General features: G+C 41.7%; 1 long non-coding RNA gene across 3 annotated transcripts in view; it reads left to right on the top strand.

Moving 5' to 3' along the window:
• The window catches only part of LOC144373179 (uncharacterized), a 101,422-nt gene extending 92,722 nt beyond the window's left edge, over positions 1–8,700 (top strand). Inside the window, exons 4-5 of one of the 3 annotated variants that reach the window (XR_013432917.1) lie at positions 5,097–5,171; positions 8,223–8,700. This is a non-coding gene — a long non-coding RNA (uncharacterized LOC144373179). The remainder of the gene's footprint in view (positions 1–5,096; positions 5,172–8,222) is intronic. The other 2 variants (XR_013432916.1, XR_013432914.1) reach the window with 2 other exon arrangements.
• The last annotated feature ends 4,207 nt before the right edge of the window (positions 8,701–12,907 follow it).

The following is a 12,907-nucleotide window of genomic DNA, read 5'->3' as shown; positions in this document are numbered from 1 at the left end:
TCATCCATTTTGCAAATCCTCAAAAGTATACTTTCCAGAAAGAGTTCTGTGTAAATCAGGAGAGTAAAGGAGGAGGAGGTTAAGGCTTAGGGAAAGCAAAGCTAAATGCATGTTCCTTCTGTAGGGTTTCTCAGAGCATTTATACAAAACTACTCATTGTTAATTGCAGAGAAAAAATAGAGTATGCTTTCAAAATATTATTTATTTTGTTCACCCATTCAAGAAGTATCATTTGAGGGCCTGCCCTTTGTCCAGCACTTGTCAGGTACCCTGACCAGAGCATTTCAAAAGCTTCAAAGGCTATGGAAGATCAAAGATACTGTGGGCATTTAGGGAGTTTTGGAAAGAATGCATGAAAGGAAGGCAGTCTGAAGAATGAGCGAAATCATAATATGTGGAGTCACCTGGAGACAGACATTCTAATAGCTGAAAATATATGACCACAGACACCTATGCAAGTTAATATGTGTTTATTGACTTTAAAAAATTCCATGGAATGGGATCATTGAAATAGCAGGGTGCAACCTCCGCTTTGAGGATCACATGATATTAGTTTGCACACATGAATAGATTCTCCCGTGCACACACATGCACCGCAAGTCACAGAATCAGGCTTAATGTTTTGGTGTCTCAGTCAGGCTATCATTAATCTGCTAAATATTAACCAAACTGTTACTTGAATTTTGTTTCTTTCTTGCTTTTCCAATTTTTAATTGGATTTATGGCTCTTTCTTCTGCATTTGATGGACTTATCCGTGTCTTTGATCTGTTATTCTGGAGTTGCACCCCAGAGTACCCTTTTCACTTGTTCTAAGCATCAAACAAGGAAAAGTAGAACATAACAATTTCATTCTCAAATATTGGCTGAATTTAATATATGAATTGTGAGACAGGTGTTTTTGTGGGTTTTCTGTTGTTAGTTTCATGATTTATCCAAACTGGAGAGTCAGTGGTGTATGTTTAATGTGCCATTATGTATAAGGAAGAGTTGCTATACCATTAATCTGTCATGCTGAGCAATTTCAAAGGATTAAAGTGAAATATATCCAGTATTTAACAATGTTTAACACACAGTGTTTCCCTTGGGACCTCTCCAAACACTTAACCGACTGCCAAACTGATGTGCTTCCTTGGATATATGGTGGAAGATTCCGAGGACATGGTTCACGAGCAGGAGCTTGCTGTTATTTAGCACAAACCAATGAAGTTAAGAATTATCACCATTGTGCTGTATCATTGGGTTGTTGGCAATTATAGGATATGACACAGGGAGCGAGTGAGCTCTACTGAACAGAGAGCCAGAAAGAGGGACTTTCAGATACTTTGTGACTGTGAATTGTGAGGTGTTCTGTTTTCAAGATGTCCTCACCTGTCTTTGGCTGTTGTGGGGATGGGGGGGCCAAGTATTTTGGGCATGCTCAGGGAGCCGATTGGGCATGCCTGGGTTACATGTTTATCTGGCAAGCAGAATCTTAGCACATAGGAAGAGGCTGGAGTTGTTAGGCAGATGAATAAGACAAGAGCCCCTCTGCAAAGATTTCTGCTTTAGAAGTTAAAAATTCAAGTGTGTTTCCAGACCTAACTGTTGGGTCTGGGAAATCCAGAAATGCAGGTGATATTCTAAGTTACCAATGGCTGCCCTCAGAATTCATGTGTGGAAGAAAAGCAAGCTTAGCACCAGAGCTGTGAGCCCTCTGTTGGGAACTTTGTTCTTGATGGTGACTAAGCAGTTCACCAGGTAGTCCAAGAACACCCAGGTCCTCCTGGCAGGAGAAGCCTGCAAAGGCAGAGATGAGGAACAGTAGGACATAAGATTGCAGAGAGCCTGGGAGGCAGGCAGCAGCTGGGTTGCGATGGCCATTCCAGCTTCTGTCCTGACATCCCTAGAGGATGTTATTTTATTAAGTGAGAATTTTAGAAAGTAAACTGAAAATAAAGGTGATTTTGGCAATAGGGTGAGGGATGGGTGAGAGGTAGAGAAAAGCCCTTGAAGAATACCCTTCTATTTCTCCAATAAGAACCCAGGAATGGTTCAGACCAGCAAGAAACAGGGCAATGAAGATGAGTGGATTCAGTGTGAAGAGGACCTTGCCATCCTCATGGTCCACACTTTCCTACATCTCTGCCCAGTCCCACCCAGTCTCTCTCTATGCCATCTCCTTATTGTCTTCCATACCATTTAGCTCTTGTTGGTATTGTGATATTTATTTGCTGTATTTATCATTGGCATTTGAAAATTTGCTGCCCCATGTCCCACATCATTTTGTGAAATGACAGTGTGTCTAAATTACTAAGCAAATGTCTGGTCAAGTGATCATGAGGCATGATTTTCATCTTGCCAGGAACCCATGATGTGACAGGACATCTCCCAGGAGCACCCACCCTGGAGAAGGAAAGTTTTCCTCCCTGAAGTGGGTGCCATAAACAGGGAAGAGCACTATGGAATGTCATGCCTGGCTTGAGGGGCAAGTTTTGCCCCCCAAATCATAACTTTGGTCTCATGAGCTTATAGTCAGGTTACATGAATGAGGCTCTGTGACAGACACTCCTGAGACTCTCATGCCTTCTCACCCCCTTTGGACCATATGGAAAAAAGGATGTGTTCAGAGCTGTGTGAGGGGAGGGGAGCAGTGGTTGGCAATGTGAGGGAGAGCAAAGCTTGGCCTACAGACAACACAGTGGGGAAAATGTGCTTGGGTGGTTCTTGGCTACAGTGAACCTGGGGTCAATCATCTGTAATGAGGAAGCAGCTTGTGTGCAGACCTCGCTCACTTAATTAGATCAACAGAGGAGACACCTGTGCAAGTCTGCCCAGGTTGATAATTATCTTTCCCCCTTTTTTTCTGGTAACTTGCTATTTGGGGTGATAGGCTTCACTGAGCCATACTCCATGCTTTTGTTGTTGTTGTTGGCTTGTTTGTTTATTTAGGGTCTGTATTTAGAGCCTCTCTTCCCTCCTGTGTGGGGCTCTTGCTGCTCCTCAGAGGGCACAGCCTTGGTCATGCTCATTGCCTTCTGGTAGGACAATGGGGTAAGCAGTGCTCTTCCACTGCCTAGTACTTGAAGTCTCTGCTAAGCAGTCTAAAATTCAAATTCTGGCCTTGCAAATCAATCTACAGATATTGCTTCAGAGTTTCTTCAAGCATGGCATGTGTGCCCTTCTGGTACATAACATGAGACTTAGTGGGACTTAAAACAAGTAGCTATCAGGTTGTTTTTAATGTACCTCAGGAAATGATGTATTTAGTGCAAGGAGCCCATTCCTCATGAATGCATTTTATTGGGGGCTTAGCTGCATGGGCAAAACTGAGCTATTACTGGTCATTCCCAAACTGTGACCTGGAGGGACAGGAACAGGTGGTGTCTGTGAAAATTATGATCCTACAGCAAGTGACTTCCTACCAGGATTGTTGGAGAGATGGAGAGACTGAGGGTATGAATCACCAGCAGTGTTCCTCCTGCTCTCATTTGAAAGCATTCAAAGCTCCACTGGACTGTCTTTCCCAGTGGAAATGAAAGTTGTTTATGAAGCGAAGACATAGCAGAGCCTGTGACCATGCCACACAGATAACCAAACTTTGGGAGACTTGGCTTGAGACGCCATTGGCTCAAACCTCACAGGAACTTAAATCTCCATTATTTTTGTTACTTTACAAACACATATTGTGCTGCCAGGTGCTAGAGCTGCACAGATGATTAAGGCCTGACTCTTAGCCTCAGTGGTCACAATTGAGAAATGCTCCGTTAAAGCTGTATGCAAACTAATATGGGGACAGGAGCGTCATGGCTGACAAGTAGTAGTGACTTCCTGGAGCAGGTGTTTTGGGGGCTGTATCTCAAGGGATGGTAGGAGCATGCAAGTCCTTTACAGTAAGAATCCCTGTAATTTCACCCTGGGGGGCTACTTCTCAGGCCAGCCCACACCAGAATTGTAGCCAGGATTCAACCAGCAATTGCCATGCTAGAAAGGAAAGAGTCAATCAAGGGGTGGATTCTAGTGACTAACTGGGCCACCAAGGCTTGCCCTAGCACCAGGCTTTCCTCTCTGACCTTGGTTGGGTGCTGGTTTCCTAGACCTCCCCCAAATCTTCACCATGTGAGAATGGGTGTCCAGACTTCTCTTGGCAGCAGAACATGAGTCTTGCCTCTTCCAGGTGTTCAGCATGGACCTTTCTATGAATTGTAGTAGGCGGTGGGAGGCTACTTTTCTCCTTTTCCTAAGATCTCAGAGATAAAAATTCTTAGCTTCTGATTTTTACAAGTTAAGTTTACAGTTCACACCATTTACACATTTATACCATTCTTTTTGTAAAACTTTATCTTCTTTAAAAAATTATTTTTCATTGTGGTACACATCTGTAAACCCAGTGGCTTGAGAGACTGACGCAGGAGGATCACAAGTTCAAAGGTAGCCTTAGCAACTTAGAAGACCTTGTCTCAGAATAAAAAATGAAAAAAAAAACATGTGTGGGGATGTGGTTGAGCACTCCTGGGTTCAATCCCTAATATCTCCTCGCTAAAAGTAGTTTCATAACAAGTTTGAAAAACACACATAATTCTATCCTTCAGTATTCCTCTACTCTCTGAGACTATGCTAATCCTGCAAAATATTTGTCTTTTATATGAAGTATTTATAAACACCATAAAGACTTAAGCTCATGGTCCCAACACCTGTGCATGTGGCACATGGCACCTACGCTCCCAAGATACTCCCCAGAAGCCTGTACCCTGGTTACAACTGTGCAGGATTCTGGCAACACCATGTACTTCTGGGCTCATCAGGTGCACACTCTGTCCTTCCAGGCATGTGAAGCATAGGACTATTATAAAAACCTGTAAGTGCTGGTGGTACATTTTATGTCTTCCCTGTGAATGGATAAAGTGCTTAAATGAAGACATCTCATAGATAAGTACATGATAAGGTTTGCACCAAAATCATAACCTTGGGCTTTGGTTGCTGGCAGAGTCTTGATAAGGGGCACCATTTTGGTAGTGCTTGTCTAAAAATGTAGAATTGAACTTTGCTGAATACAATTTGGGCAGGGATTTCTTTAGAAGAAAAACACTGGCTTTTTGTCCATTTTTTTCCTCTGTAGAGGTGGTTCAGCAGTGGGGGATGAGGGACAGAGAGTCTCTTTCAGCAGGAGATGTTATGGGCATCTCAAATTAAGGTAAGCAGCAGCCCCTTGTTTGGATGGACTGAATGTAGCCAGCAAGCCCTGGGCATCTCCTAAGCACAGAGAGTGCACATGTGATTCCATCTAGATAAAATTCTAGAGAATGCAGAGCAGTGTACAGTAGAAAAATCTCATCAGCAGTTACATGGAGCCAGGAACTCAGTGAGTGATGGATGGAAAAGAGGCATTCTGGGCGACATTAATGTTCTGAGTGTAGGGTGGATTCATAGATATACACAGTATCAAATTCACAGACCTGTACCCTTTAAATATATGCATCATATTAATTATACATTAATTATAAATTATATCTCAGAAAAGTTGGTTAAAAGATCCCATGTGTGCATTAACCTTTTCCCATTAGCCTATGGTCCTCTAAAGCCAAGGCCACGTCTTCCTTGTGTGGGCTGCACCAAGGTAGCAAAGCATTGCACCCAGGAGTCCTCTGACACAGAGCCCCAGTGTGAACACACAGTCTGCATCTCCCAGCTGTGATCACTGGAGAAGCAGCCTAACCTGAGCCTCAGTTTTCCCATCCATAACATCGGGACACAACACCTAATATACATAATATTTGGAGATTGTAATTGGTATGATTCTAGGTAAACTTTGAAAACAATTGTTATGCAATAAAAATACATTATAGGTATTATTATTCGTTTTTTTATTATTTGGCAAAAATTCAAGGTAAAATAAATAGTTTCGAATCTATTGTACCTTAGAGTCAACTTTGCTAAACAGTAATACATAAAAAGTGTTCAGATTTCAATTGAGTAGGTTTTTTTTTGTTGTTGTTGTCTTGATATGAAATTTCAATATATTCTGTGAATTTTGTGAGAAACATACTACCTGATTCTGTAGTGTTCTTTCCTTCTAACTTAGGGGCATACTTCTAAAGTTTAGAAGGTGTCATAAGGAGGAAGTTTAATGCACAATCTCCCGTTTCAAACTGTTGGGTCAACGGTTTGGCAAACACAGAGCATGGGTAATACAGATGATATTCCTGCTGCTCTCCTGAATAGAAAATGAAGATGATTATGTGTTCTCTGAACCACTGTGTAGAGAGTACACACACCCATCCCATAGGCTTTAATCTCAATCCTAGAAACAGCCTGTTCTATTAGATTCTGTTTTCTTTACCCAGGAGACAATTCAGAAGTATTAAGTGAGTTGCTTGATGCTGCCCACTACCGTGAGCCAGAGTCAGGATTAAAAAACCCTGTCCTAATGGAATGAGCCTCCTGATCCGTGCTGTACTGCCCTTCCCTGATCTGGTCTTCTCTGCAAGAGATAAAAGAAGAAGGCAGTGTCCATCCCCATGGACCTCCTCAGCTGGGGAGTGTGTGTGGGACAAGTGACTCAAAGTTTTCACTGCAGTGTACATCTCCACCAATGACCAAAAATATCTCAGGTTGTTGCTTTTGGGGTTACAAATTCCCTAAGATTCCTTAAGATGATACTGATATTGTGAAGTGGAAATGCCAAAGGTCCTTCTCTGTGACTGGGATGAAGGTGAGAGTTTGGTTTTAATCAATGGTCAACTACTGCATCCAGAAACATGACTGCTGGGTAGTGGAAGCCACCACTTCCTCCTCATGGACTACATTTGTAATGGTACCATTTTGCTGAGGAAGGTGTTAACACGTCTCATAAGACTGGAGGTTTTCTGTGGGAGTGGAAGTTTGTATTTCCGGTATCATTCTTGAGCCATTCACCTGATGATCCTTAGCAGGCAGGTGGGGCCCTGGTTTGAGACTTGGAGGAGAGGTCTGAGCTTCAGCTCCAGATCCAGGTGAAGAGGGGATGAAGGGAAGTGTCAGGTTCTAGTTAGTGGCTTGTCAAACTGGCTGTGTGGAGGCATCACTGGTTGAGTTGTGAGCCTTGCCATATGTCCCAGCCTGACACAGACTTTTAAGAAAACAGCTCTGCCAATTTTAACCAAGACTAATTTTTGGACTTTTGACTTCTGGCACTTCAAGATAATAAACTTATTTTAAGCTTTAAAAGAATTAGTCAGTGAGGCTGGGGTTGTGGCTCAGTGGTAGATCACTTGTCTAGCACATGCAGGGTGATAGGTTTGATCCTCAGAACCACATAAAAATAAATAAAATAAAGCCATTGTGTCCAACTGCAAATTAAAAAGTGAAAAATTGTAATCTGTGACCTTTATCCAATTATGTCATATTGCTAGCCTCAGTTCCTTCCTCTGAAAAATGAGAACATGTCTCCTTTGCAGTTTTTTGATTGTGTTGTGAATTGGTGGTTTATTTCTTGATGTCTCTTCATGACATGATGTCTACTCTTTCTTTTTTGCTCATCTATACATTTTCCTGTTGGGCCAGTAGAGCAAAGCAGTAACACTTTATTTGCTTATCCTGAAGATGAAAATTGAAATGGAGCCTTATATTGCCTAAGTCTGAATCTGTGAATGGATCAATTAAAGGGTTGCCTCCAAATGCTGAGTCAAAAGACCAGGCTAAAGTGTTACATTCTTACCACTATTCTGCAAAATTATAGTTTAATGGGCAAAAATAATTGCATCTATGTCTCTAGCACATTTCATGAGTGCTTTGCCTCATGGATTTACCAGGATTTTAATCTAGTGCAAATCTCTTTTGGTTTTTCAGAAGATCCTCTTTATGGCTTGAGTTAAATATGTTTTTATGTAACAAAAACCTTTTGTGAATCTTCTAATATGGTGCCAGAGTGAAATAAATTCCACCTGGGGTTTGATTACTGGTGGTTTAAGTTAATGGGAAAAGGTAAGGAGAAGAAAAACCACATTGCAAGGTTATGTGACTTTATTAAATTATGTTTACAGGTTTACTTGTCACAATTTTGTATCAAAATATTTTTTATGGCATCTGTTTATCAGTATTTGCAACTAATTAGTGCCTGCAAATTTCCTTTTATGGGAATCATGTTCTTGTGGTCATACTGGTGTCTAATAAATCAGAGCTGTCACAGCTCACATGATTTTCTGTTCTTAGGTTTTATTTGTATTTTTCTGGCTGGTGCATCTCCTTTTCTCTCTCCTTCCCACAGGTTTCCAACAATGGTGACTTCAATTTTTGTGAATGGGAAGAAAATGAAGAGTAAAGTGGCAAGGCCTTGGTTGTGACTCAGTGGTAGAGCACTTGCCTAGCATGCATGAGGCACTGGGTTCGATTCCCAGCACCACATAAAAATAAACAAACAAAATAAGCTGTGTCCATCTACAATTTTAAAAATAATAAAAAAGTAAACTGGACACAATAGTGAATTTCATTCACCAGCAACCTGGGAGGTGGAGGTCATTGTCTCTTGCAGATTGTGATCTCAGACACAGAGCTGAGCCAGATCAAGGGCTAGAGGATTTTGGTGGCTTCCACAGTGGTGGGTGCTTGAGGTTCAGATAAATCTGACTTGGGACTCACTCACACTTTAATATTTACATCTCCTAGATTAGTTGTGGGGATGCAGTGAGATGACAGATGCAGCTGGCATGAGATCTGGCATTGACTATAGCTGTTTTCCATCCCCATATTATTCCTGTTCATTCTTGTGTTCCTCTTTTGCAGTCCCCCTGCTAGTGGATGTTAACCATTTTTTTATGGACACAGTGCAGAGATTAAGAGTATGAGCACTGGAATGAGGCTTCATTCACTTTAAATGGTTTTCCCACTTAAAGTTCTGTGAACTTGTGGCTTCACCTGTCCATTCTTTAGTTTATTTGTATAAATTGAGAATAATAAATAATATTATTGAAAAACTATCCCATTAATTCAATGACATGATGCATACTTCAGTAGATAGAATTCTAAAGATGAACTGCTTGCTCTCTAAGAATCGCATCTCCTGCTTCACCAAACACTGATCAGATAGTGTGATGAGGGGACTTCACAGAAAGAGCTACAAACAACTTATTGATCTTATGAAGACTACCCTCATGGTCCAGACCAATCAGATAAACTATTTTAGAGTAGAACATTCTTCCTAGCCTCACGGACATACCATCCAGCACATGGCCCACAGGCTTGGTCTGAGAGTGTCCTTGGCTTCTTCCACTTCATTTACTTAGTTACTCACATCCATTGTATGTGACACCAGTGTTGGTGTGCAACAGATTGGACAGGCTTAAAAGTCATCCTTCAGCCTGGAGACAGGGGAAGCCCTGGAATAGTTGTCCTGTCACTACACAGCAACTGGGTGTTTCCTACAGCAAGACATTAGGAACAGCAACTCTTTCTAGCTCATTCACAGCACTCAAGACTGCTTCTTCTACACTCACACTGCCATGAAGTATATCAACACTAGCCTTCTGAAGACAGAAATTGGCAGTGATAGAGAAAACTTGCATATCTTTCTCTTTGACAATACTTTTCCAATAAGTCCCAGAAATTCATGGTATTTATTAAGTTCATCTTGGATAACCTCTGGAAATAGGAAAACTTCCTCTGAAATCTGATAAGGAGCTAGGGAAGTAGCTCAGTGGTGAGTCTGCACATAGCATGCAGAAGGACCTTGAATTTGACCCCAACAGCAGTAAATATTTTAAATATTTATTAAAAATTTAATTTTAAGAAACTTCCCATTATGGTACTATCCAAAGGGAAACAAAAGATTATACTGGATCCCCCATCTGGCCCCAGAACATGACTCATAGGATTCAAAGCCAACCTCACAGGTGCTACAGACACAGGAAGTGGGTCAGATTCCACTTTCCACCTCCATCTCCCTCCCACACAGGCAGGTCTACTCCTGATTTCCAAAAGCTTTCTCATCAATAAAAAGTCATGAGGCCAGGGCCATGAACAAAGAGCTTGTAGATGCGCTGGTCTATCCCCTGTTGCTGCTTACTAATTGTGTCCTCATTGCAAAATCCCAGCACACCTTGGGGTTTCTATTTTCTCTTCTATAAAATGCAAATCACCTTTACCCAAAGTCCTTAGGAGGATGGCAGAGCACATTGAATGCAAAATCCTGCCACTAGGGACAGCACACAGTGGTCACCAGGACCATCCCTTTGAGCTGTTGACCCACCACTGACAGCAGCTCCCTGAGCTGAGGTGTGAGGGACTGGGCCTGAATTCAACCAGGTTGACCAACTTCTGAAATGTGTGACTTGGACAACTCACAAGTTGTCTCTTGGTGACAATTTCTCTTCTATTACATATGATTCTGCTCATGCCAGAGTCTAGGTGTGATACTCAGAAAAGGTCAGAAATCGTAGAATAAGAAGGAGCTATTCTTATCAGATTATATCTCTGCCCTTATCCACACTCAGGGCCTGGAGAGCTTAGCTACCACCTCTTGATTTATACCAATCAGTGGCCAGCAAGATTGATATCACTGCTGGATCCACCAAGACCTGAACTTCTCTGGCCTTCTCTGCTTCAGTCACCACTTAGCAGTTGCCGCTGCCTGAGGATGTGGCTTTTAATCTATGGCTATTGAGCAGTGATGGCTCATGAGCTGGTGGGTCAGGAGCCCTGCCTCTCATCTTGCCACCTCTCACCAAGTGTCCAAGGAAAGTCTTCAGAGGTGTTTTCAAGCTTCCCCACACCTTTTGTACCCCTAACCAACAATTTCTCTACAATGTGCCAAATATGCTTTCTCTACCCAGGACAACAGGCTTCTGTGTCAGTCTCTAGCCACAAATGACAGTGGATCTAAAGGAATTCCTGACTGCACCCATCACAACCCCACTGTCAAGATGGTCTTAAAAAAATGTGCAGGTGATTCCTATCACTGCAGCCTCTCAAAACAAAGGTGTCCGTTTGCAGAATTCAACTAACCTTTAAAGCCTCCTGAGTCCCCTGGGCCTTGGACAATAGACATGATAGATAAAGCTGATTCTGATATCAGTGGGCAGAGGAAGTGAGAAAAGTGAGTGGCTGGCACCTAGATAGCCTTCAGCCTCCATCAAAGTGTAACTATGACCTCAGGGAGGGAGATCCTGGGCACCAGGGAGAAACACCTGTCTGGCAAAAAATGCTAAGACTCAACCCCATAAGTTATAGCCCAAAGGTGGTCTACTGGGTACCTACAAGGGCACTGCCTTCTGTAGGGTCAATGTCAAACAGCCTGCTTGTAAGGCTGAATCTCCTGCCTGAAGAAACTCCTTCCCAATTCCAGGTACTGCAATCAAAGCCCTCATTGAACTTGAGGGCATAGAGGTGGGATGGAAGTGAAATCCCCAAAAATCAGGGCCTTGAGGTGCCCTAGAGAACAACCACAACCCAGAGATATGGAATGAGGTGAGGGCCTGGGATCAGGGCTCAATGCCCTAGATTCCAAGGCCATTCAAACTCTCTGCATCTTAGATACTCAAGGTGCTGCCAGGAAATCGGTTAGAACAGCCTAAGAAAAAGAAGATCCACCAAGGGATCCAGATGTCAAGTTCTTCCCTTCTTCAAACTTTTCTCCCCACTAGATTGCAGGTAGAAAGCTGCTCATTGCTAATCACTTAAAGTTATTTCTTTGTTTCAGAAACTGCTCTTTAGTAAAGGTCCAGAAAAAACAACTTAAACCAATCAAGATATACAGCTCTTCTTTTAAGTGATCTGGGGTAAACTTTGCTCACTCTAACTCATTATAATATTAAATTATCTGCCCTAAATGAAGTGCATCTGCCATTTGTTTGGTTTGGTACTGGGAATAGAAGACAGGGGCGCTTTAACACTGAGCTACATTTTGTGGTACATATTTCTCAGAACAAAGGAAAGAGAATATGATGCCATCCTATCATTGTGAACCCTCTGGAAATCAGTTTTGAACATTCTTGCTATTTTGTAGTTTAGAAATAGGATTCCCAAACAGGAATGTGTATTACCTTATATGAAGACAAAGGCTAGTATGTAAAAGAAAACTAACCAGAATATATAAGGGATCACTCCCTACACTAAATGCTCAGCCTTTGGATAATAATTCACTGAGGCTGGATGCACACAAATAAACACTGCTTCCTATTGAATACTCTGGTGTCCATTTTCTCTGTGTGAGAATTCCATGCAACATTTTATTCTGTTTTCTTTGATCCAAAAAATCACTTATCTTATCCTTCTCATTGGTATATATTTATAATGACCAGGTTGCTTAGAAGTATTTACATCCTATGATAAGTGAAAAGAACCTCTGAAAAAAGATTTTGATGACTCTTAAATAAATAGTAGTCTACAAAAACCGACATGAAAACCCACTCAAGTTTTAAGATCTTTCTTTTTAGAAACATTACATATGCTGTAGTACTTAAAAATAACTTATCAAAACTGATGTGTGCCCATGTTTGCACTCTTCTAAAATTACTTTTAAAATAGTCTAACACAAGAGGTTTTCTATGGCAATAATTCACATGGCTTCTATAGAAAATGTCAACAGGCCTGGAGATGTAGCTAAGTGCTAGAGAGCTTGCCCAGCATGTACTAGGCCTTGAAATTTAACCACCAAAAGTGCAAGAAAAGGAACAGGAGAAGGAAGGAAGGAAGGAAGGAAGGAAGGAAGGAAGGAAGGAAGGAAGGAAGGAAGGAAGGAAAGAAAAAGGGGACAGGAGGGGAGGAAAAGGAATGAGTCATTAAAACAAAAGGATAAGTTGTACAAATATAAATATATGATGTATTATCTCTTTAAAATTTTACAGAGCTTTAGAATTTTAGTGACATCAAAGTGGGTGATATTATGACTGTACAGAATGGCACATAATAAGTTCTGCCTTGACCTGGCTGAAGCCAAACCAAAGGGTGGGTGACCTG

This window comes from Ictidomys tridecemlineatus, unplaced genomic scaffold, assembly GCF_052094955.1.
Source record: "Ictidomys tridecemlineatus isolate mIctTri1 unplaced genomic scaffold, mIctTri1.hap1 Scaffold_291, whole genome shotgun sequence".
NCBI classification, from domain to species: domain Eukaryota; kingdom Metazoa; phylum Chordata; class Mammalia; order Rodentia; family Sciuridae; genus Ictidomys; species Ictidomys tridecemlineatus.
This window is presented reverse-complemented; position numbering and strand designations above follow the sequence as displayed.